General features: G+C 40.3%; 1 protein-coding gene and 1 pseudogene across 1 annotated transcript in view; one reads left to right on the top strand and one right to left on the bottom strand.

Moving 5' to 3' along the window:
* PPP1R1C (protein phosphatase 1 regulatory inhibitor subunit 1C) overlaps positions 1-25,241 on the top strand; it is a 121,623-nt gene that overhangs the window by 9,220 nt on the left and 87,162 nt on the right. The gene's annotated exons all lie outside the window — the stretch shown is intronic.
* LOC113901570 lies at positions 13,338-14,215 on the bottom strand (annotated as a pseudogene).

Here is a 25,241-nt window from a genome sequence, read left to right as displayed (position 1 = left end):
GCCCTTTTAAAACTTGTTTTTTTCCCAACGCTACCAAATTTCATTAAATATAAAATATATTCATTAGAAATAAGGCTAATCTACATCCACTGAATAAACAGATGTTCATTTTTGTTTCTACACAATAGTACACATGAAGGACATTGTAATCAGCCATTCCTGGAGCTTAAGGGGACATTTGGTATCAATTTTTAAATAGGAAAAGTTTCTAACAGCTTTCTAATTGCTCTATTTCATAGTCACATTCAAGGAGAACAGTAAATTATCAAACCTCTAACAACAACTGCCGAGGTCCAGCCCTGGCTGATCCAGGGAGTTCGAAGTGGGGACGGCGTCGGCGAGGATCAGGATACAATAGCTTCAATTAGATATTAATTAGAGATGTAAGGAGTAATAGAATGAGGATAGCTCAGTAGGAAAATTCAGTGGAGAAAAGAGGCTGAGTAGCTTGGTTTACGCGGGAGACCAATAAAACTTCAAGACAAGAAGCTTGCACCACTTACGTAGGCCGCAGGTGTCCTTCCGTTCTCCCGAAGGAGAGGAGACACTGAGGCCTCCCCGGTCGGATCTTAGAAGCCCAGGCAAAATTAGTAAACTTGGTGGGTTCCGCGCTCCACATGGAGACTCAGCCAGAGTTTGAGAGAGAGAGCGACATGGGGAGACCAGTATTTCGAGAAACTGATCCCAATTCTTTATTTTCCATGGTCTACTTTTATACACTGAGATGTTATGCAAAAGTCATGCGGGGTCAGCAGTCCTGACTTTTATCAAAGTCAGGTGCTTCATACAAATGTATACAGAGGTCTTAGGGGTGTTACATCATCTTCTGGCCAGGGGGCCTGCTGACAATTTATGACCCTCTCCTTGTGACAGCGGTCAGTCAACCAGGACACTTCTTTCTCCAGGGGTGATTATTCTTAAAAAAGACTCCACCTTCTGAAGGTACCAGATAAAGTTACATACCTATAGGGTGAGGGTGTAGTGGGTTTTAATCAAGGAAAGAATTTACTTAGCCTAAGGTCTAATGTGATTAATATCAAAGGTTAATACTTATTTCTTCTATATATTCATTAATGTGTGTAAGGGCAGGGGATGTGGAGACTTAGCAACAAACATTGGCTCAACAAATGAAAAACCCTTCACCAAAACAATTTCTAATCATCGCACTATACTATACTAATAGTTTTCTAACTTCTCTAAAGAACCTGTTTTTAGAAGGTTTAAAGCATCTCGTGCCTCTCACAGTTGGGAGGCTGTGAGTAATCACATGTGGCCGGACAAGCCTGTCAGGCAGGCTAGAGAACCTTCAGAGGAGTTTGTAGGTTGAAACACTCCTATCACATCCAGGAATTATTATTAACTGGAGCTTTAAGTTAACTCTTTTTCCGAAAGAGGTGGTGGGGGACAGCCCCCCGTAAAGTCAGAGGTGTAGGTGAGAGCACAAAGTAGTAAAGTAGGTAGACTCTGGTTTTGGGGGTAGATGCTCAAGAATTTCCAGGGGGACTCCTGAGGCTCGATCCCGCCTTTGCGTATGTTGAGCCTCCTTCCTCATGACCTTTGCCATGGGCGGAGGTCCTCACGCCGGCTCCCCGCAAACAACAACAAATCTAACTAAGCCATGTAGTTAATGGAGAAAATTATTTCTGTATTTATTTTAGACTTGCTAAGGAGCAAGCTTCAAACTTTGAATATTCTATCCTTTCTCTCACCATTTTCTACTCATGACTTTGACCAAGTAGTGATCTGTTGCTGTTCCAGCAATACAAGACATAATTTGGTAGCAGAATTTACCTGGGGCTTAAGCTGACATACCCACACAGGGTCCAGACAGATGCCTGCCTGGGGTCCATGTAGGATACTGTGGGTACTGTGGTTTACTTGGAGGGCGCAAGCTCCATTCAAGGCTGTCAAACTACACAGATAAAACTACAAAGAAAGAAAAAAAAGTGCTGTAAGGGATGGAAGCACCTATGTGGTTAAGATTTTAGAGATGTTGGAAAATATCTTCCTAAATCAGTTTCCTTACTACCTGAAATTTTACCTTTTGAAGTTGTTACTATACACTGTTACTATAGTCCATCTTCTGAGAAAACACCAGGACTCTGACCAGATGTAAGACTACATTGTCTCGGCACTTGAGAAAATAGTCCACCTGGAGATCAAAAAGCTTGAGGTGGAGAGAAAGGAAGGTCCTGGTGCAAACATCCCAGCTGCCAAGATTAGGGACCTCCAAATTCATCTCTTCCCTCCCAGTCTCTTTGTTCATATTGCCTTCTCCATGCTTGGCCCTTCATATCTTCCTTAGTGTTTCAGAGGCCCTTAGAAAGTGTTGGGAAATGTTAAATCTATGAGTCTTTCCTCTATTATGGACAGAAGTTTATCTACGAATTTAATTCAATGACTTTATCACTTTTAGTAATTCGATATAGTGACAATTTTAGTGCTTATTAAGGCTGTTTATGAAATAAGTTACTAAAACATGCATTATCAAAGAGATATATCTTGACAGTCTGATTAGAATATAATGACAGTTTGACCTTGGCAAGAAAGCTAAGGAAAATGTAATGTGCGAACTAAGAAAAGCTAGGAAATTTGTAACCTTTCTGGGTTTTTGTTGTTTCATTCTCTGGATGGAGCAATTTTCCATCATTTTGGGAAACAATTTTATAATCACACTCTTTACATATAAACAAATATCTACCTGCTCATAAAAACAACTGAATACACAAATGGAAGAGTGAGAACAATAGTTATTTTGGAATTCAAGTTTTAGAATAATTTGCCTCAATGATTTAACATCACTTTATGCTATTTTCCCCTGTTGAAGAATAAACTATTAGGACACACACACACAAATATTCCCATCCACAAACACACATACATATGCACATATAAGCCAAATACCTAACTATGTGTAAAAACATCACAGGCTATTTACTCATATAGTAAACTCTACCTCCACCATAAGTGATCTGACTTTAAATAGGCTAAGAACCAAAGTATCTAGAAAAGCTTTGTGAATTCTGGTTACAAATGGAATAAAGCTAATAGTTATTAAATTTCTAACCCTTTGAAATAAATCAAAAACTAACCACCTTATTTGAAAACTCATGAATAAAAAACATTGAAATTACTAGATTACTAGATTCAAATAGTGAGATTTGTTAATTTTTTTTAATCAGAAGAGTATCTTTAAAAATAAGTTACATTTATTGAATATTAGTTACTCTGACTATTTTCTCATTTTGGAGGTTTCTTGTGCCCATTTTCATAATTCATGAATACAGGGAGAATTATTATAATTATATACAGAAGTGTTATAATTAGATACAGAAACTGAGCTCCTCCTCTACCACCTGAAAATCAATGTCTAGCTGAAATGTGTCCCCCCACATTAACATCAACATTTAAACTGTTGAACTCAACATATCTGTTAATGGTATCTTCATTCTTCCAATTGCTGAACCATACAAACTTGTAATCATCTCCACCTCCTCTCTTTCTCCCTTGCCTCTTGAAGAGCAGTGGCTCTTCTGCTGATTCTTCTGTACAGGTTGAATCTAACTCACTTCCAAAATAATATGGTAACTCCCAAACTGCTTTTCCATGGCTTTAACACTGGGAGGTGGTTCTGTGTAGAGTTAAGAGCCCTAATTTCAGAATCAATGAACATATTATGCTGCTGCTGCTGCTGCTAAATCGCTTCAGTCATATCCAACTCTCTGCGACCCCATAGATGGCAGCCCACCAAGGCTCCTCTGTCCCTGAGATTCTCCAGGCAAGAATACTAGAGTGGGTTGCCATTTCCTTCTCCAATGAATGCATGCATGCTAAGTCGCTTCAGTCATGTCCGACTCTGTGCAACCCCATGGACAGAAGCCCCCCACCAGGCTTCTCTGTCTACAGGATTCTCTAGGCAAGAATACTGGAGAGGGTTGCCATTGCCTTCTCCAGAACATATTATGACTTAGAATCAAATCATGGAATGACTGAATATCTGTGTCTTAGATTCCAACTCTATGAAGCACATCATGGCAACTCCAACACTGGTTGTGTTGCTGGAATTAAGCAAGATGATGCATGATAGCACAATTGACGGGAGATTTATTCTTTCCCCATTCTGGTTTGTGTGAAAGGGTTTTGGCAGACTTAAATACATAATGGGTCACTTTTCAAAAGGAACTCATTATGAACTCTAATATGTACACTATAATTTACCTGTCCTAGCTTTTTATTAGCCATGGCTAACGCACGGGGTGCTTGGTGGGCTGCCGTCTATGGGGTCGCACCGAGTTGGACACAACTGAAGCGACTTAGCAGCAGCAGCAGCAGCAACAATAATAATAATAAGGCATGTGAAGTTGTCTTAAGATTAGCTCATTATGTTTCATCATAATCTGCACATTATTACTATTTCTTGCTTTAAATAAGTCAATCATTTCCACTGTAGTCTATGGAGTCTTTATTACACAAATTGTTGATAATGGTACTAAAGTTGAGATTTAAAGAAATGAACAGAAGAAAGGGAAATAATTGTGTTAGATTATGGCTAGCATCGCTGCTTTATAATTTCTATTTCTTTCTTTGCTTTTGGTGGAGGGCTTCAAGGCTGAACAGAGCCTTTGTTCATTTGCCATGGGTACCTTCCTGTTGAAAATAACTTCTCCAGATGGGCAGGATTTCAGATCAAGCAGGACAGACTCAGACTAGATTTGCTTTTCAAAAAGCACTCTAAGGACTATCTACTCTGCCTGCATGGATCCTAAACACAGCCCACCTGCCTCCAAGGATTAAAACGTTTTCAAGAAAGAATGCCAGAGACCAACTCTCCATCACATTTCAGTGAAGTAAAATGTCACAAATGATTGAGCTAAAATGTCTCATCTCAAATTCTACTACAGGTCACTTTACTTTGTGAACAGCCCAGAATTCCTGGTTTACTTAGTCAATGATGGGCATCTTTTTGCTAAAGGTCTTGGAGACAGCACAAGATAGTTTCATACAATTCTATGGTCCACTGACGGATAAGGCAATGGCACCCCACTCCAGTGCTCTTGCCTGGAAAATCCCATGGTCAGAAGAGCTTGGTAGGCTGCCATCTATGGGGTCGCACAGAATCAGACACAACTGAAGAGACTCAGCAGCAGCAGCAGCAGCATGGTCCACTGACATCATTGGAATCAAAGCAAACACCAGCTGTACTATTTATATGGACAGTTACGGTATAAGGGACATACATAAAATACATTTTGAAGTACATTTAGGACCTAAAAGACAATATTACCTCTAAGCTACAAATAAAACATTTTTTAAAAACCATATAGGCTCAGAGGCAAATTTAAAGAAGTTGATAATAACATATCTTACTTTCGGTTGTTTTATGATTTGCAAACTTATTTCATCTGTAATATATATATCCTTAACAACTTATGAGATGAATATTATCACCTCCATTTTAGAAAGAGGGTGATGGGGAGCTGCTCAGGGTCAAAGGAGCTAGTACATTACTGGGTCTGAAATTTAAACACCGGTTGTCTATCCAAGGTCAGGATGCTTTCCACTACATTAATAACATTTTTCTACTAATAAGCAACATCATACCCTTACTAGTTTATTTCTGTCTTCCTCAAGGAAGTAATTATAAGCAAGTTCTTCACTGTAGCTTGGCCAAGTGAGATTCTGTTTGATATGACACCAGAATTTACTTCTTTCCATTTCAATGCATGTGAGTTTGTTCTGGAGTGATAATTCTATACCTTTTTGCTCTTTTCTTGGATAATTTACTAGATAAGAGGAATTTAGAGTTTTTAACACTAGATCTTCTATTATATTAACAAAAAATCAGATAACCAAACAGAAATATAAATCTTTCCCATTATTCCATTCTTAGAGTTAGACCTTGTCATTTATGCATGTGTTTGTTTGCACACCTATTTATCTGCACTTAGCAAGCACGCATGCATTAGTAACATAACTGTTTCAAAACATTAGTTGGAGGGCCAACAGTTTACATTTGGATCCTAGTTGACCAAGAACACTTCCCTGGTGGCTCAGATGGTAAAGAATCTTCCTGCTATGTAGGAGACCTGGGTTCGATCACTGGGTTGGGAAAATTCCCTGGAGAAGGGAATGGCTACCCACTCCAGTAGTCTTGCCTGGAGAATTCTATGGACAGAGGAATCTAGCAAGCTACAGTCCATGGGGTCGCAAAGAGTCAGACGCAACTTAGTCATGAAACAATAACAGATTATTATGTAATAAGATTCCTTGTTCTTAAAAAGCAGAGGCATCACTCTGCCAACAAAGGTCTGTATAGTCAAAGCTATGATTTTTCCAGTAGTCACGTACTGATGTGAGAGTTGGACCATAAAGAAGGCTGAGTGCTGAAGAAAAATGCTTTTGAACTGTGGTCCTGGAGAAGATTCTCTAGAGTCCCTAGGACAGGAAGGAGATCAAATCAGTCAATCCTAAAGGAAATCAACTCTGGATATTCATTGGAAGGACTGATACTAAAGCTGAAGCTCCAATACTTTGGTCACCTGATGCGAAGAGCTGACTCATTAGGGAAGATCTTGATGCAGGGAAAGACTGAGAGCAAGAGAAGAAGGGGCGACAGAGGATGAGATGGTCGGACGGTATCACTGACAATGGACGTGCGTTTGAGCAAACTCCAGGAGACAGTGAAGGACAGAGAAGCCTGGCATGCTGCAGCCTATGGGGCTGCAAAGAGTCAGACATGACTGAGTGACTGAACAACAGCAACAAGATTCTTAGTTCGTAAAGTAGAACGCTTAGACTTTATTTTTTTTTAATAGTTTTGGATCAATGTTTTGATGAAGGAAAAAAGTTACTAAGCACCAAAAGAAGCACCAAAATGATCTTTCAAAGAACTAAAATATATTAGCTTTTTAAATAGTTTATTAATGTGCCTCATGATCTAGACTGATGTAATGCTTTAAACGCTCCTATCCAAATTACAAATAGAGACAAATTCGTATTAATTGTCACCAAACATTTGGTAGTCAGGAGCACGTATGAAAATAATCTGTTATAAGCTCACTCCAAATATCTGTACATTGTAATTCTCACCTTCTTTTTCTATAACTTGTAGAAATATTCTTTGCAGAGCCATGATATTAAAAAAAAAAATCATCAATCATCTTATCAGACAGGATTGACCTGTTATTTTCACACAGCCAAGCAAAGAGGAACTAAAAAGCCTCTTGATGAAAGTGAAAGAGGAGAGTGAAAAAGTCGGCTTAAAGCTCAACATTCAGAAAACTAAGATCATGGCATCTGATCCCATCACTTCATGGGAAATAGATGGAGAAACAGCGGAAACAGTGTCAGACTTTATTTTTTGGGGCTCCAAAATCACTGCAGATGGTGATTGCAGCCAGGAAGTTAAAAGACGCTTAGGGCATCTGGAAGTTCCCTGGTGGCTCAGATGGTGAAGCATCTGTCTACAATGGGAGACCTGGGTTCAATCCCTGGATTGGGAAGATTCCCTAGAGAAGGAAATGGCAACCCATTCCAGTACTCTTGCCTAGAAAATCCCATAAACGGAGGAGCCTGGTGCAGGCTACTGTCCATGGGGTTGCAGAGAGTTGGATACAATTGAGCGACTTCACTTCACTTCATTTTAGATAGCATATTAAAAAGCAGAGACATTACTTTGCCAACAAAGGTCCATCTAGTCAAGGCTATGGTTTTTCCACTGGTCATGTATGGATGTGAGAGTTGGATTGTGAAGAAAGCTGAGCGCCGAAGAATTGATGCTTTTGAACTGTGGTGCTGGAGAAGACTCTTGAGAGTCCCTTGGACTGCAAGCAGATCCAACCAGTCCATCCTAAAGGAGACCAATCCTGGGTGTTCATTGGAAGGACTGATGCTGAGGCTGAAACTCCAATACCTTGGCCACCTCATGCGAGGAGTTGACTCATTGGAAAAGACCTTGACGCTGGGAGGGATTGGGGGCAAGAGGAGAAGGGGACGACAGAGGATGAGATGGCTGGATGGCATCACCGACTCGATGCACATGAGATTGGGTGAACTCCGGGAGTTGGTGATGGACAGGGAGGCCTGGCATGCTGTGATTCATGGGGTCCCAAAGTTGAACAAGACTGAGCGACTTAACTGAACTGAACTGAAGCAAAGGGTAAGGAGCCTCCTTTGGAGAGGAGAGTGGTGGTTAATAACATTGTAACAACTATCAACACATCAGAATTGTAAGGAAGTATATAAATTGTTAATATTTAAACTACTGTTTTAAAGACCTCTGTAGTTTGTGCTTGTATTTTAGATCTACACCACATATTCTTGCCTCATCTTTTCCAAATAGCACTTTTGTATTTTACTTCATTTGCTCCTCTCTGCTTCTTAGCCTGACATCTAAGATTCTTGACAATATGTGTTGAACTAAATACCCCAACTCCACTTTATTCCCAGGCCTGAACCTGTTTCTCTGACAAGACTGGCTACTTGTCTTCTAACAATTTCCACATTAAATCTTTAAACAGAAATTTTTTTTGACTTAGAATGTCCTCACCAGTACTTTATTTTACTAAATACTTGTATTTTTAAAGATGCTCAGATTTTCTCATTTTATTCATTTCTGGACATGGACATTTACCAAAAATATATCTTCTCATAGCTTAGAGCAGAAAAATATTATTAATACTAAGTTGGGCTCAGATGGTAAAGAATCTGCCTGCAATGCAGGAGATCCGGGTTCAATCCCTGGGTCAGGAAGAGCCCCTGGAGAAGGGAAAGGCTACCCACTCTAGCATTCTTGCCTGAAGAATCCCATGGACAGGGGAGCCTGGTGGGCTACAGTCCATAGAGTTGGAGAGTCAGCCACGACTGAGCGGCTAACACTCATTCACTCACTCATGCTCCATACTAGAGTACAGTTTGGTAGTGGTTTAAATTCACAAGTTTCCTGTATCCTCCTACGGCTGAACATTGATTCAGTCTGTGACATCTCCAACTTAATAAAGTCAAGAGTCATTCTCTATGGTTTTTGTTGAATTGCCACTTTTTTTTTTTTTCTCCTGAAACTAAACCTTACCATTTGGACTGGATAAAAGAGTAATTAATCATTGAAAAAAGGAATACTCAACACCCACCTTAACTTCCACTGAAACTATCCTCATCCATTAATTTTGTTTGAAAGGATTATTTTTTATAAGCAAAGGAAACATGCAGTAAACCTGGTAAAGGCTATGGTACTGGTTCTATTTTGGTCTCAAATCTATGCAGGATTACTTCCTATAAGAATCCCAAATTGATGATTAGTCAGATTCCACTTGACAATTTCCAGTGATAAGTTAGGCTCTTTTTGAAGCATCATGGTTATGACTAGATAGCTCTGTTAGAAAGTTATGCCTTACATCTAGTTGGAGTATCCTTCAATCTTTTAGCTACTGATCTTGCTGTGCTCTTCTAAAGGATTTCAGAAAAAGTATAGTACTTCTTCCAACTGAGAACCCTTCATATTTTTGGGGACAGACTTCTTGTTTACTCTCAGTTCTCTCTTGAATAAAATTTTCAGTTACATTCAGTTCAGTTCAGTTCAGTCGCTCAGTTGTGTCTGGCTCTGGCTCTTTGTGACTCCATGAACTGCAGCACTCCAGGCCTCCCTGTCCATCACCAGCTCCTGGAGTCCACCCAAACCCATGTCCATCGAGTCGGTGATGCCATCCAGCCATCTCATCCTCTGTCATCCCCTTCTCCTCCCGCCTTCAATCTTTCCAAGCATCAGGGTCTTTTCAAATGAGTCAGCTCTTCACATCAGGTGGCCAAAGTATTAGAGTTTCAGCTTCAACATCAGTCCTTCCAATGAACACCCAGGACTAATCTTTAGGATGGACTGGTTGGATCTCCGCAGTCCAAGGGACTCTCAAGAGTCTTCTCCAACACCACAGTTCAAAGGCATCAGTTCTTCAGCGCTCTGCCTTCTTTATAGTCCAACTCTCACATCCATACATGACTACTGGAAAAACCATAGCCTTATATTTCTTCAAATTGAAATATAGTTGATTTACAATATTATGTTAGTTTCAGGTGTATATCAAAGTGATTCAGTTACATATATAGATATTTTCACATTCTTTTCTATTACAGGTTATTACAAGATATTGAATTTTTTGGTGCTATACAGTAAATCCTGTTGCTTATCTATTTCATGTATAGTAGTTTGGATCTGTTAATCTCATACTCTTGTCTTTATGATTATGATATGGTTTTCAGAAATCTCACCATTTTGCTCCCTAGTGATACTCAAATTGTATTTTTCAGCATGGTACCCAAATTTCACTCTTAATTTAGCAGTTAATTATTGAACATCTATTACAGGCCAGCACCAGATATATATATATATATATATATATATATATATATATATATATATACACATATATATATACACACACACACATGTATACATATACATATATACATATTATAGTAAATGAGAGTTCACAAATGAAAGGTGATGGGGTTTGTGGTAGCAGAAATATAGGATACTTTAGAAGCACACAGAACACATAGCCCAGTCAGTAATGGCTTAATGGAGGAAGGAGATTTGTGCTGAACTTGGTGGAAAAAGCAGGAGTACTACTATTTAAGACAGAGAGGAAAACAGGGACAAAGTTTCAGAAGTAGAGCAAGGTAATGCAGATTCAAGGAAGTGAGAGGAGTCCAGAATGACACAGCTTGGAGTGGCATCAGGTAAGGGTGGCAATTAGGCAGGCACCATGCGGTGGGGGCATTATAAGCATTTTAAAAGGAGTTATGACTAGGAACCACTAAATGACTTTAAGCAGGAGAGCTCACATGCTCAAATTTTATTCTAAAACGATCCCGGTGGCTGCAGATAAAGAATGGATAAGAGGGAGAAGGTCTCGGGGGAAGTCAGTGGACTTGATTAATTGGATGGCCCAGGGGCGGGGAGGGGAATGGTAATAAAAAAGAAGTCTGAGTTAAGGCTATCAATACTGGCGCCTTTCCTAAAATGGCAGTGCACATTTGGAGAGGAGTGGGGAAAGGTGATGAATTCAGAATGGAATGCATTACTTTGGATACCTTAGATAAAAAGACAGCTCTCATTCAAATTCCAAATGAAATATTCATAACATTCCTGGAAGTAATGCCTGAATAATGGAACCACTGGTATTAAAAACCAATTTTCTAGAGCCTTTTAAGAGTAAGCACAATGTGCTTATAAAAATGAAATATTTACCGAGCAATTATTACCTTAATAATGTTTGCAATATATCTGCTCTAGGTTCAATATAATACTTGAAAAACAGTAATTGCTCTTAATCATTACAGATATCCAATTAAACACATACATCATTAGCCAAGCAATTATGATTAGGCACTCAAGTCTACTTATCTGCTGAGTCAAAACTGCTGCCAATCTGGTGCATGAGTGTTATTCTAGGTCTGACCACTGTTCCATACGCATGCACTCCAAGGAATAGCTAATCCTAAACTGTATGCCCTCAGTTCAACACATCTATTTAAATTCCAAGTCCAGTTGAAGCAAAATTTAAATTCTTATTTGATGAATTGTATGTATTTCTCATTTTCGATGCTTAGCAGAGTGAGCATGTGTGGCTGAATGGGTTACCTAAGTATAAATCTTGGAAGCTTTTAAGATTTATAAAGTTAAAAGCAGCAAATTGTTTCAATATATAACTAAGTGTATTTGTTATTCACCATATAACTACATGTGTTTTCTGCCATTTCTGTTATTTATGTCATTTTTTTCAAGTCTCAAATAAATGCCTGACTACGTTATCTACTTTGTCATTCTCTTATCCTCAGTCTTTTCCACCTCAATCTTAGAAAAACTGTATTCTAGAAGTATGGTATAATCAAAAGATGTAATCTTTAGAACTAGAAAGACCCAGGCCTGAATCCCAACTCTGCCATTTAACAGTTCTGTGACTTTAAGCGGGTCACCCATCATTTATGAGCTTCAGTTTGCTCACATACAAAATGTAATTAATAGTGTCAACCTCATTGAGTTGTTTTTTTTTTGTTGTCATTTTAACATCTCTGATAATTTTTTTAAATTTTATTTTATTTAACTTTACAATACTGTATTGGTTTTGCCATATATCAAAATGAATCTGCCACAGGTATACATGTGTTCCCCATCCTGAACCCTCCTCCCTCCTCCCTCCCCATACCATCCCTCTGGGTCGTCCCAGTGCACCAGCCCCAAGCATCCAGTATCGTGCATCAAACCGGGACTGGCGACTTGTTTCATATATGATATTATACATATTTCAATGCCGTTCTCCCAAATCATCCCACCCTCTCCCTCTCCCACAGAGTCCAAAAGACTGTTCTATACATCAGTGTCTCTTTTGCTGTCTCGTATACAGGGTTATTGTTACCATCTTTCTAAATTCCATATATATGCATTAGTATACTGTATTGGTATTTTTCTTTCTGGCTTACTTCACTCTGTATACTAGGCTCCAGTTTCATCCACCTCATTAGAACTAGCAACCTAGATGTCTGTCAGCAGATGAATGGATAAGAAAGCTGTGGTACATATACACAAAGAAGTATTACTCAGCCATTAAAAAGAATACATTTGAATCAGTTCTAATGAGTTGTTTTAAGGATGAAAATAATGAATGAAAATGCTTGATATTATAGCATCTCAGTATTACAGCCAATAGCAGTAATAGTTTTTCTAATAATCTGCATGTGTGCATGCTAAATCGCTTCAGTCATGTCCACCTCTTTGCGACCCTATGGACCATAGCCTGCCAGGCTCCTCTGTCCATGGAATTCTCCAGGCAAGAATACTGGAGTGGGTAGCCTTTCTCTTCTCCCAGGAATCTTCCCAAACCAGGGATCTAACCAGCATCTCTTATGTCTCCTGCATTGCCACTGGGTTCTTTACCACTAGAACCACTTGGGAAGCTCAATAATCTGCCTCGTATTTATTTATTCCCCTACAGAACACTCTTCACCCCACATATACCCTGAGGGTGTTATTTAGAGTGGGTTACAACATGGGGCCTATAGTCTCAAATCTGAGGTACCCTCTTCTGTCATTTTGTTTCTTAGGTGGGGGCACTGTCCAGGCAGAACTGATGTCTGTCTGGATACTGCAGAAGGCGGACCTAGGCACACCCATAAAGGCAGACATACCCAGGAGCATTGATTGGCAGGCTAGAAGACAAATTCTTATGATAAAGGCACTTTTACCTCAACAGGAGCCTGGGAGTTGACTGGGAGTGTTGTAAGAGTGGGGAGGAGTTATTTCAAGGTTTATTTGCAGGTTGCTGAGAGAAATGAAGACAGTTCACCTATATCCAGCCATCTGCAGGGTCAGTAGGGGCTGCTATATGTCTTTGCAGCAACAAGTGAAAGTGAAAGTTGCTCAGTCCTGTCTGACTCTTTGCAACCCCATGGACTATACAGCCCATGGAATTCTCCAGGCCAGAATACTGGAGTGGGTAGCCTTTCCTTTCTCCAGGGATCTTCCCAACCCAGGTATCAAACCCAGGTCTCCTGCACTGCAGGCAGATTCTTTACCAGCTGAGCCACAAGGGAAGCCCAAGAATACTGGAGTGGGTAGCCTTTCTTTTCTCCAGGGATCTTCCCAACCCAGGTATCAAACCCAGGTCTCCTGCACTGCAGGCAGATTCTTTACCAGCTGAGCCACAAGGGAAGCCCAAGAATACTGGAGTGGGTAGCCTATGCCTTCTCCAGGGGATCTTCCCTACCCAGGAATCGAAGTGGGGTCTCCTGCATTGCAGGCAGATTCTTTACCAACTGAGCTATCAGGGAAGGGGAAGGTAATGTAGGCATCATAATCAAAGAGTTACACAGCGCATAAGGACAATACCCCCGCTGTGATTTTGGAGTTGTTTCCTCTCTTGACAAGCACCACAATCCACAATGGAGGTGATCAGGTAGAGGATGATCACTACAAGGGTTCAGAAGCAATCACTCCAAGGCTGGTTGATGATCTGTATCTTGGTGTGCAGGTCACACATGTAGACAACAAAGATAGTGGCAAAGATCATCTCTGTCACTGAAAAGGAGTACCCTGCTGTCGAGGCACGAAAGCAGATCAGAATCACCAGGCACAATATATTCTCAGCAAACAGGAGAAATCCCTTTCTGGTGAGTGAGAAGTCAGTCAGCAGCCGGGGGCCCAGAGGCACCCAGAATCTGCCATGGTGTGGACCAGAGGCCCAAGAGGCACAGAGGACCTGCTCTCTTGTTTGTGGATTTGAGGACGGTGCATACCCAGCAGTCTTGCCCGCCTGCCATCTAGCCAGGAAGCACATTTTGATTGACAGCATTTTTAAGGAGATACTTCTACATACATAGTTGAAGGAGACATATATATGTAGTTGAAGGAGATACTGATGACTACGTTTATAGCTAAAACATATTAACATCCTAGCTTCTTTAAACCACAGGCATTGAATCAGAGTAAGTATTTAATTTTGTCATTGTCTTTTATAATTAACTGTAAGAATCTGAGTTTCTGATTATATGGTCAATTGCACTTCTTTTATTAACTACTTAAAAGCAGTTAGACAGCCCTTTAACTTTAATGTTGGTTAATAGGCCGGGCCCTAAAATATTAAGTTTGTGTGATTCACAGCCAAATTTCCAATTATAAAACTAAAAAGTTTTAATCTCACTTTCATCCATGATCTAAAAGGAATCTTTCTTTGTCATCACAAAGAATACATGATAATATATATAGTTTACCAATCTTTAAAGAGGTTTAGCATTCATTGAAGTCTTTGCCAAATACTTGATAGGCTAACAGATTTCATATTTTCCACTAAAGATTGATGTTCAAAGTGGACTAATTACATCCTTAGGTTATTTATTTATTTATTCATTTAGTATGAATTTAGCCATTAATTACTTAACTGGTTAAGAAAATTACATTTCTGGGAGCCATTTATATATGAGTAGATATAAACATGGAGAAGGCGATGGCACCCCACTCCAGTACTCTTGCCTGGAAAATCCCATGGACGGAGGAGCCTGGTGGGCTGCAGTCCATGGGGTTGCTAAGAGTCGGACACAACTGAGCGACTTCACTTTCACTTTTCATTTTCCTGCATTGGAGAAGGAAATGGCAACCCACTCCAGTGTTCTTGCCTGGAGAATCCCAGGGATGGGGGAGCCTGGTGGGCTGCCGTCTATGGGGTCACACAGAGTTAGACACAACTGAAGTGACTTAGCAGCAGCAGATATACAAATATATATTTACATATACATATATAAGGGCTTCCCTGGTGGCTCAGATGGTAAAGAATCTGCCTGCAATGTGGGAGACCTGGGTTCGAAACCTGGGTCAGGAAGATCCCCTGGAGGAGGGCATGGCAACCCACTGCAGTATTCTTGCCTGGAGAATCCCCATGGACAGAGGAACCTGGAAGAAGACATGGGGTTGCAAAGAGCTGGACACGACTGAGCAACTAAACATATAGCGCACACATACATATATAAATATATGTAACCAAGATACGTCAATATACTTTAGAGTTAATATTTTATGCTTCCTGAATTAATAGAATTCCAGTCTAGGTTTGTTTCCAACTTGCTGTGGTACTTAACAGATTGATAAACCTTTCCAGGCATTTGGTTTGAAAAAATATAAAATGAAGAAGTGTCATATCAATTCTTGAGGAGATGAGGCCAGTGTGGCTTTCAGAGTCAAAGCTAAGTACAAATCACAGTCTGCCTAGGGGGTAGATGCTAGGTGAGTACAAGGATGACACTGGAAGTTTGTTCAGCAGAGCAGATTTGAGGTATGATCGATGTCAGAAGAGAAAGCAAAACCTTCGTGCATGTTTGGAATCAAGGATAAAACATTCATATCTGTTGTGTGCATGTAGACGTCATCACTCAATTTTAGGGGAAGTGAAGATGGAAGTGAATAAATTTTATTTGTCACTATAATAAAGCTGGGAGGAAAAAGAGAAAACAGGGAGCTTAAAAAAAAAAAGAAAGAAAGCTGGGGGCCTGGGTGGAGGTTTTCATAAGATTAAGGTAAACCCCTAGAGTGGAAACTGCTCACTGCTTCATTGGAGCACTTCTCAATGTTGTACTTGGCAAAATACATTCATTCATCTCCATGCCTTTAACAGTAGTTTACTAAGAACACACTGTTTTCCTTGAAACTATCATACTGCATACTGCAACCCCCTTTATAGTCTCAAAACAGATATGCGATACTAAAATTCTAAATTTCTGGGATGTCAACAGAGAAAGAAAAAATGTACTCTTTGCTTTTGCAGTGTAAAACAATGGGCAACTTATGTTAATGAATGGTCATTATTTTAAATTAATGTCAGTAAAAGAACATGGCTAGAGTTTGTTTTTTTTTTTTTTTGAGAATTTATGTCCATTTGGACTAATCAATTTATTTCTCTCAAATTTTATCTCTGTGATCCTATCTTTTTAAATAAAGAAAAAAATGGTAACAATGTGAAAAAATGACTTAACACTATACCTCTTGGTTATGATGATCTATCCAAAAGCAAAGTAAAAATACTGAGAATGTAATTACTGAGCCCAGTTTTTGTATTAGGTGTCCTAAATAATGAAGACTGCAAGGATTTAATTTGTGAGCTTATAATCTAGTTTTATGAAACAAGACAAGGGAATGAGAACAGTTAAAAGATACAAGAAAAAACAGAAAGGAATTACAGTGAAACAAGATGATTCATTACTGAATGAATGATGTTAACAGTAAATGCTCTAAGAGTTCAGAGGAGTGAGAACTCTCAGAAGACTGATGTTTGTAGAACTGACTTTATAGAGGAGGTGGAGTTTCATTCCAGGCATAACCTGCAGAAAATCACATTTCTCCCTAGAAATGTGAAGATGATAGCTTGGGTCAATCGGACAGGAGCTGATGGTTAACGCGTACAAGACCAGTAAGAATTCAAGTATGTGGAAGCCAGTATGTGGAGGGGCTAGGATGAGTAATTTTGAATTTATTTTGCATAAAGTGGAAATTGCTGGCATTGTATGCTCAAATAAAGTTCATGATCAAATAAAGCTCAGTCCTGCAGCATGTGGGGGTAGAATGAGGATTGGCAGGAAGGTCAGTTGGGAGACCAATTGAAGAGCCCAGAAATGAGTGAGAAGGATATAAACTGCAGGATGGCAAAGTAATGGATTACAAAAGACAAATGTAAGACATTGAGAAAAATGAATCAGTTGACTGCCAAAACTGATTGCCTGGATGGATGTGAGATGATGAAGCTGAGAGAGTCAAGCAGGACTTCAGGTGTGGGTAGTATAAGGACTGGGAAATCCGGAGGAAAGAACTAAATTCTGTGGTCAAAATGAAGTTAGTTATAAATGTAAAAATAATGGTTATGTAGCTAGTTTATAACCTGTTACACAAATTTACATAGTGCATGATGGCTCAGTGGTAAATAATCCACCTGCCAACACAGGAGAGGCAAGAAATGTGGGTTCCATCTTTGGGTCAGGAAGATCCCCTGGAGGAAGAAATGTCAATCTACTCCCATATTCATGCCTGGAAAAATCCCATGGACAGAGGAGCCTGTTGGGCTACAGTCCATGGGGTTGCAAAGAGTTGGACATGACTGAGCAACTGAGCACATGCAATACATACATTCAGTTCAGTTCAGTCACTCAGTTGTGTCTGACTCTTTGCAACCTCATGAATCGCAGCACGCCAGGCCTCTCTGTCCAACACCAACTCCAGGAGCCCACCCAAACTCATGTCCATTGAGTCGGTGATGCCATCCAACCATCTCATCCTCTGTCATCCCCTTCTGCTCCTGCCCTCAATTTTACCCAGCATCAGGATCTTTTCAAGTGAGTCAGCTCTTCTCATTAGGTGGCCACAGCATTGGAGTTTCAGCTTCAACATCAGACCTTCCAATGAACACCCAGGATTGATTTCCTTTAGGATGGACTGGTTAGATCTTTTTGCAGTCCAAGGGACTCTCAAGAGTCTTCTCCAATGGTACACTATTATTATATATTATAACCATAGTTATGCCAGGATGGATGTGAGAGTTGGACCATAAAAAGGCTGAGCAATGAATAATTGATGCTTTCAAACTGTGGTGCTGGAGAAGACTCTTGAGAGTCCCCTGGACAGCAAGGAGATCAAAGCCATCAATCCTAAAGGAAATCAACCCTGAATATTCATTGGAAGGATGGATGCTAAAGCTGAAGCTCCAGTACTTTGGTCACCTGATACGAAGAGACAACTCAATGGAAAAGACCCCAGTGGTGGGAAAGATTGAAGGCAGGATAGGAAGAGGGGGTGACAGAGGATGAGATGGTTGGATGGCATCACCAACTCAATGGGCATGAGTTTGAGCAAACTCTGGGAGATAATGAAGTAAGGGAAGCCTGAAGTGCTGCAGTCCATGGGGTCACAAAGAGTTGTGCATGACTTACCAACTGAACGAGATGCTTATACACAAAAGCCCAACTTCAAAAAAACCACAGGTGATAGACTCTATTTAAAAATGAGGTTCCAGATTTCCCTGGTGGTACAGTGAATAAGAATCTGCCTGCCAGTGCAGGGGACATGGATTTGATCCCAGATCCAGGAAGACTACACATGCCTCTCAGCAACTAAGCCTGTGCGTCACAATTACTGAGCCTGAGTGCCACAAAGAGTTGGACATGACTGAGTGACTTTCATGTCACATTATATCTTCATAGATGCAACTTGAATTTTCCTAGGTATTGTCAGCCTATGGGCTATAGATATGATCTCATTTATAACAATTCTTAAGTTCCCTTGTGTGGTAGCCATTACCTACTAATGTGGGTCCTCGAACCCCAGGCAAAATGCTTTCCCCAATAAAATATTTTCTTGGGTCCCTTGGGTGAAGTATAATGTGTGTAGCACTTCTCATTATTTTTACTGCTCCACTGGGCACAGCTGCTACTACTTTGAGTGTTTTAAACACCAGGTACATCTTGTTGCAGTCCGTAGCCACCCTCAGTCCTGATTCAATGCACCACGCTTTGTTTAGTCAACAATGTCTCTCTCTTTCCTTGATATTAACCTAATAGTGGGCCTCTAAAATACTTGGGCGGAGAAGGCAATGGCACCCCACTCCAGTACTCTTGCCTGGAAAATCCCATGGATGGAGGAGCCTGGAAGGCTGCAGTCTTTGAGGTCACTGAGGGTCGGACACGACTGAGCGACTTCACTTTCACTTTTCACTTTCATGCATTGGAGAAGGAAATGGCAACCCACTCCAGTATTCTTGCTTGGAGAATCCCAGGGACGGGGGAACCTGGTGGGCTGCCATCTATGGGGTCGCACAGAGTCGGACACGACTTAAGTGACTTAGCAGCAAAATACTTGGGAGCAAAGTCATTATAAAGTTTGATAATGTATCTCTTTCAGGTTGTAGGTACAGTTCCTTTCTCCATTTTTGGATGAGGAGATGAGTTCAGTGAGATTAAGCAATGGCAGATACCATATGACAAACTAATGGCAGAACTGGGATTCAAACTCAGATCTGTCTACACACCTTGTACTCCTAATCACAGAGTTTTAAATTACTATATAAGTGTCAGGCAATCTCATGTAAAAGTATTAAAATAAGCTCTGGAGATCAGATACAGAGGTTTATCAACTCAAAACGGAAACAAATTTCTGTACTGAACCAAGTTCTGTAACTCATTTGGTGAAACAGGCAATAATTTCAAAGTAAGTAGGGGCTTTCAGATACATCTGTACAAAAACAGCTTAACAATAGCAGATATATTAAACAATTGAGATGCTTAAGAAATTAGCTTCCTGGAAATACGAACATGCTGAAACTGGTTTAAACAAGTTAGATGCTTGACATGTGATACTGAAGATCCATGAGAAACATAATTAGTTCTCAGACTGGAGCATGAGATTATAGAAAAGGATTAAAAAGACTACAGTACCATCACTTCAGTCGTGTATGAATCTTTGCGAACCCGTGGACTGCAGCATGACAGGCTTCCCTGTCCAACACCAATTCTCGGAGCTTGCTCAAATTCATGTCCATAAAGTTGGTGATGCCATCCAACCATCTCATCCTCTGTTGTCTCCTTCTCCTCCTGCCTTCAATCTTTCCCAGCGTCAGGGTCTTTTCAAATGAGTCAGTTCTTCGCATCAAGTGGCCAAAGTATTGGATTTTCAGCTTCAGCATCAGTCCTTCCAATGAATATTCAGGACTGATTTCCTTTAGGATGGACTGGTTGGATCTCCTTGCAGTCCAAGGGACTCTCAAGAGTCTTCTCTTGAGTCTTGAGTCAATACTCAAGTAAGTCTTGGGCATGACTTGAGTAAGTCATGGCTTGAGTCTTAAGCATGACTTGAGTAAGTCATGCCCAACTCAAGTCTTCTTTTGAGTCTTCTGTGTACACCATAGTTGGAGTACACACCACAACACAACACCATAGTACCATATATGTATTTAAATTTAAAAAGCATTATTCTTATTTTTGATTTGATAAATTGTTTAAATGTACTTATGAATATTCATACTGTGAATCTTGATATGAAAAATCTGAGGTAAGTAGATTATATGTTTTAATTTTCATATTATCACTGCATAGAATGAGACAAAAGAGGAGTAATACCTTAACTAGTAAAAAAGTTATTGAATTCTAGATGGAGGGGTTGACTTAGGTCATATCTAAATGGCCTACTGGTTTCCCTACTTTCTTCAATATAAGTCTGAAATTTTCAATAAAGAGTTCATGATCCGGGCCATAGTCAGCTCCCAGTCTTGTTTCTGCTGACTGTATAGAACTTCTCCATCTTTGGCTGCAAAGAACATAACCAATCTGATTTTGGTATTGACTTGGTGATGTCCATGTGTAGAGTCATCTCATGAGTTATTGGAAGAGGGTGTTTGCTAAGACCACTGCATTCTCTTGGCAAAACTCTGTTCACCTTTGCACTGCTTCATTTTGTACTGCAAGGCCACACTTGCCCATTACTCCAGGTATCTCTTGACTTCCTACTTAGCATTCCTATCCCCTGTGATGAAAAGGACATCTTTTATTGATATTAGTCCTAGAAGGTCTTGTAGGTCTGCAAATCCCTTATGATTATACAGTGAAAGTGCCAAATAGATTCAAGAGATTAGATCTGATAGACAGAGTCCTGAAGAACTATGGATGGAGGGATGTAAAATAGTACAGAAGGCAATGATCAAAACCATCCCCAAGAAAAATAAATGCCAAAAGGCAAAATGGTTGTCTGAAAAAGTATTACAAATTGCTGAGAAAAGAATAGAAGTGAAAGGCAATGGAGAAAAGGAAAGATATACCCATCTGAGTGCAGTGTTCCAAAGAATACCAAGGAGAGATAAGAATGGCTTCCTCAATGATAGGTACAAAGAAATAGAGGAAAACAATAGAATGGGAAAGACTAGAGATTTCTTCAAGAAAATTAGAGATACCAATGGAACATTTCAAGCAAAGATAGGCACAATAAAGGACAGAAACCTAACAGAAGCAGAAGCTATTAAGAAGAGGCGGCAAGAATACACAGAACTATACAAAAAAGTTCTTAATGCTCCAGATGCTGTGCTCACTCACGAAGAGCTAGACATCCTGGGGTGTGAAGTCGAGTAGGCCTTAGGAAACATTACTAAGAACAAAGCTAGTGGAGATGATGGAATTCCAGCTGAGCTATTTCAAGTCCTAAAAGAAGATGCTGTGAAAGTGCTGCACTTAATATGCCAGCAAATTTGGGAAACTCAGCAGTGGTCACAGGACTGGAAAGGTCAGTTTTCATTTCAATCCCAAAGAAGGGCAATATCAAAGAATATTCAAACTACTGAACAATTGCATTAATGTCACATGATAACAAGGTAATTCTCAAAATCCTTCAAGCTAGGCTTCAACAGTACCTGCAAGAACCAAGAACTTCCAGATATACAAGCTGGATTTAGAAAAGGCAGAGGAAACAGATATCAAATTGCCAACATTTGTTGGATCACAGAAAAAGTAAGGGAATTCCAGAAAAACATCTACTTCTACTTCACTGACTACGCTAAAGCCTTTGACTGTGTAGATCATAAAAACTGTGGAAACTTAAACAGATGGGAATACCAGACCATCCTACCTGTCTCCTGAGAAAGCTGTAGGCAGGTCAAGAAGCAACATTTAGAACTGCAAATGTAACAATGGACTGGTCCAAAATTGGGAAAGGAGTATGTCGAGGTTGCATACAGTCACCCTGCTTATTTAACTTCTATGAAGAGTACATCATGCGAAATGCCAGGCTGAATGAGTCACAAGCTAGAATCAAGGTTGCTGGGAGAAATATCAATAATCTCAGATGCACAGATGACACTACCCTTATGGCAGAAAGTGAAGAGTAACTAAAGAGACTCTTCATAAAGATGAAAGAGAAGAGTGAAAAAGCTGACTTAAAACTCAGTTCAGTTCAGTTCAGTTCAGTTGTCAGTCGTGTCTGACTCTCTGCGACCCCATGAACCACAGCACGCCAGGCCTCCCTGTCCATCACCAACTCCCGGAGTTCACTCAAACCCATGTTCATTGAGTTGATGATGCCATCCAACCATCTCATCCTCTGTCGTCCCCTTCTTCTCCTGCCCTCAATCTTTCCCAGCATCAGGGTCTTTTTAAATGAGTCAGCTCTTCACATCAGGTGGCCAAAGTATTGGAGTTTGAGCTTCAGGATCAGTCCTTCCAGTGAACACCCAGGACTGATCTTTAGGATGGACTGGTTGGATCTCCTTGCAGTCCAAGGGACTCTCAAGAATCTTCTCCAGCACCACAGTTCAAAAGCATAAATTCTTCAGCGCTCAGCTTTCTTTATAGTCCAACTCTCACATCCATACATGACCACTGGAAAAACCACAGCCTTGACTAGACAGACCTTTGTTGTCAAAGTAATGTCTCTGCTTTTCAATATGCTATCTACATTGGTCATAACTTTTCTTCCAAGGAGTAAGTGTCTTTTAATTTCATGGCTTCAATCACCATCTGCAGTGATTTTGGAGCCCCAAAATATAAAGTCTGACACTGTTTCCACTGTTTCTCCACCTATTTCCCATGAAGTGATGGGACCAGATGCCATGATCTTCGTTTTCTGCAAGTTGAGCTTTAGGCCAACTTTTTCACTCTCCTCTTTCATCAAGAGGCTCTTAATTCTTCTTTGCTTTCTGCCATAACGGTGGTGTCATCTGCATATCTGAGGTTATTGATATTTCTCCCAGCAATCTTGATTCCAGCTGGTGCTTCATCCAGCCCAGCATTTCTCATGATGTACTCTGCATATAAGTTAAATAAACATAGTGACAATATACAGCTTTGACGTACTCCTTTTCCTATTTGGAACCAGTCTGTTGTTCCATGTCCAGTTCTAACTGTTGCTTCCTGACCTGCATACAGGTTTCTCAAGAGGCAGGTCAGGTGGTCTGGTATTCCCATCTCTTTCAGAATTTTCCACAGTTTATTGTGATCCACACAGTCAAAGGTTTTGGCATAGTCAATAAAGCAGAAATAGATGTTTTTTTAACTCTCTTGCTTTTATGAGTATCCAGCGGATGTTGACTTAATACTAAACATTAAAAAAACTAAGATCATGGCATTCAACCCCATCACTTTGTGGCAAATTGATGGGGAAAAAATGGAAACAGTGAGAGACTTTATTTTCTTGGGCTCCAAAATCATTGCAGACAGTGACTGCAGCAATGAAATTAAAAGAAGCTTGCACCTTGGAAGGAAAGTTATGACAAACCTAGACAGTGTATTAAAAAGCAGAGACATCACTTTGCCAACAAAAGTCTGTCTAGTCAAAACTATGGTTTTTCCAGTAGTCATGTATGGATATGAGAACTGGACCATAAAGAATCCTGAGCACCAAAGAATTGATGCTTTGGAACTGTGGTGCTGGGGAAGATACTTGAGAGTCCCTTAGACAGCAAGGAGATCCAACCAGTCAATTCTAAAGGAAATCAGTCCTGAATATTCATTGGAAGGACCGATGCTGAAGCTGAAGCTCCAATATTTTGGCCACCTGATTTGAAGAGATGACTCACTGGAAAAGACCCTGATGCTAGGAGAGATTAAAGGCATAAGGAGAAAAGGCAGCAGAGGATGAGATGGTTCGATAGCATCATTAACTCAATGGACATGAATCTGAGCAAACTCCAGTAGCTAGTGGAGGACAGGGGAGTCTGGCGTGCTGCAGTCCAAGGGTCAGACACGACTTAGGGGCTGAACAACAACAACAATAACAACATGGGTGCTTAACATGTATCTCTTCAAGGATTAAATCATATGATGCTGATGCTGGCCTTTATCACCCCCTGAAGGAGTTCAGGGAGGATAGAAGAAATGAGGAACTTTGTGCTCTGGAAAAAATGGCAGGACAGGTCTTCAGATAGTTATATATTTCAGGAGCTGATTTTACAAGCCCTACTCTTGTATCTCTTCATATCTACTAAAATACTAAAACCCTTCATGGTGAGGACTATTTCTCATGACTAGCAGAAGCTTCACAAGACTAGCAGAAACTTTCTGAAAAAAATATGTGCTTGGTTGCATGTACTCTCCATTCATCAATATCACTTATCCTTCCCATTGTTCTCTTTGGAGCAATTTCTCAGAGCTATCTGAGGTGCTGTCTCCCAGGCTGCAGTACTCATTTTGCCCCTAATAAAACTTAACTTGCAACTCTCACATTGTACATTTTTTAAAGTGGATATAGGTTATCAATAAGACTGCTGCTACTGCTGTCGCTTCAGTCGTGTCTGACTCTGTGCGACCCCAGAGACAGCAGCCCACCAGGCTCCCCTGTCCCTGGGATTCTCCAGGCAAGAACACTGGAGTGGGTTGCCATTTCCTTCTCTAATGCATGAAAGTGAAAAGTGAAAGTGAAGTTGCTCAGTCGTGTCTGACTTCGAGACCCCATGGATTGCAACCTACCAGGCTCCTCCGTCCATGGGATTTTCCAGGCAAGAGTACTGGAGTGGGGTGCCATCGCCTTCTCCCAATAAGACTAAGGTGGCACAAAAAATATATGGCATCATTCACTAGTTACTGTACTGTACATAATATCCCCAGATCTTATTCATCTTACAACCCTGCTTGTATTCTTTGGCAACATCTTCCCTTTTCTCTACCTCTAGACCCTGACAACCTCTCTGTTTCTTTGAGTTTTAATTTTTAAAATTTCATAGATAACTGAGATCATACAGTAT

The sequence above is a fragment of the Bos indicus x Bos taurus genome, chromosome 2 (genome assembly GCF_003369695.1).
Source record: "Bos indicus x Bos taurus breed Angus x Brahman F1 hybrid chromosome 2, Bos_hybrid_MaternalHap_v2.0, whole genome shotgun sequence".
In the NCBI taxonomy this organism is placed as follows: domain Eukaryota; kingdom Metazoa; phylum Chordata; class Mammalia; order Artiodactyla; family Bovidae; genus Bos; species Bos indicus x Bos taurus.
This window is presented reverse-complemented; position numbering and strand designations above follow the sequence as displayed.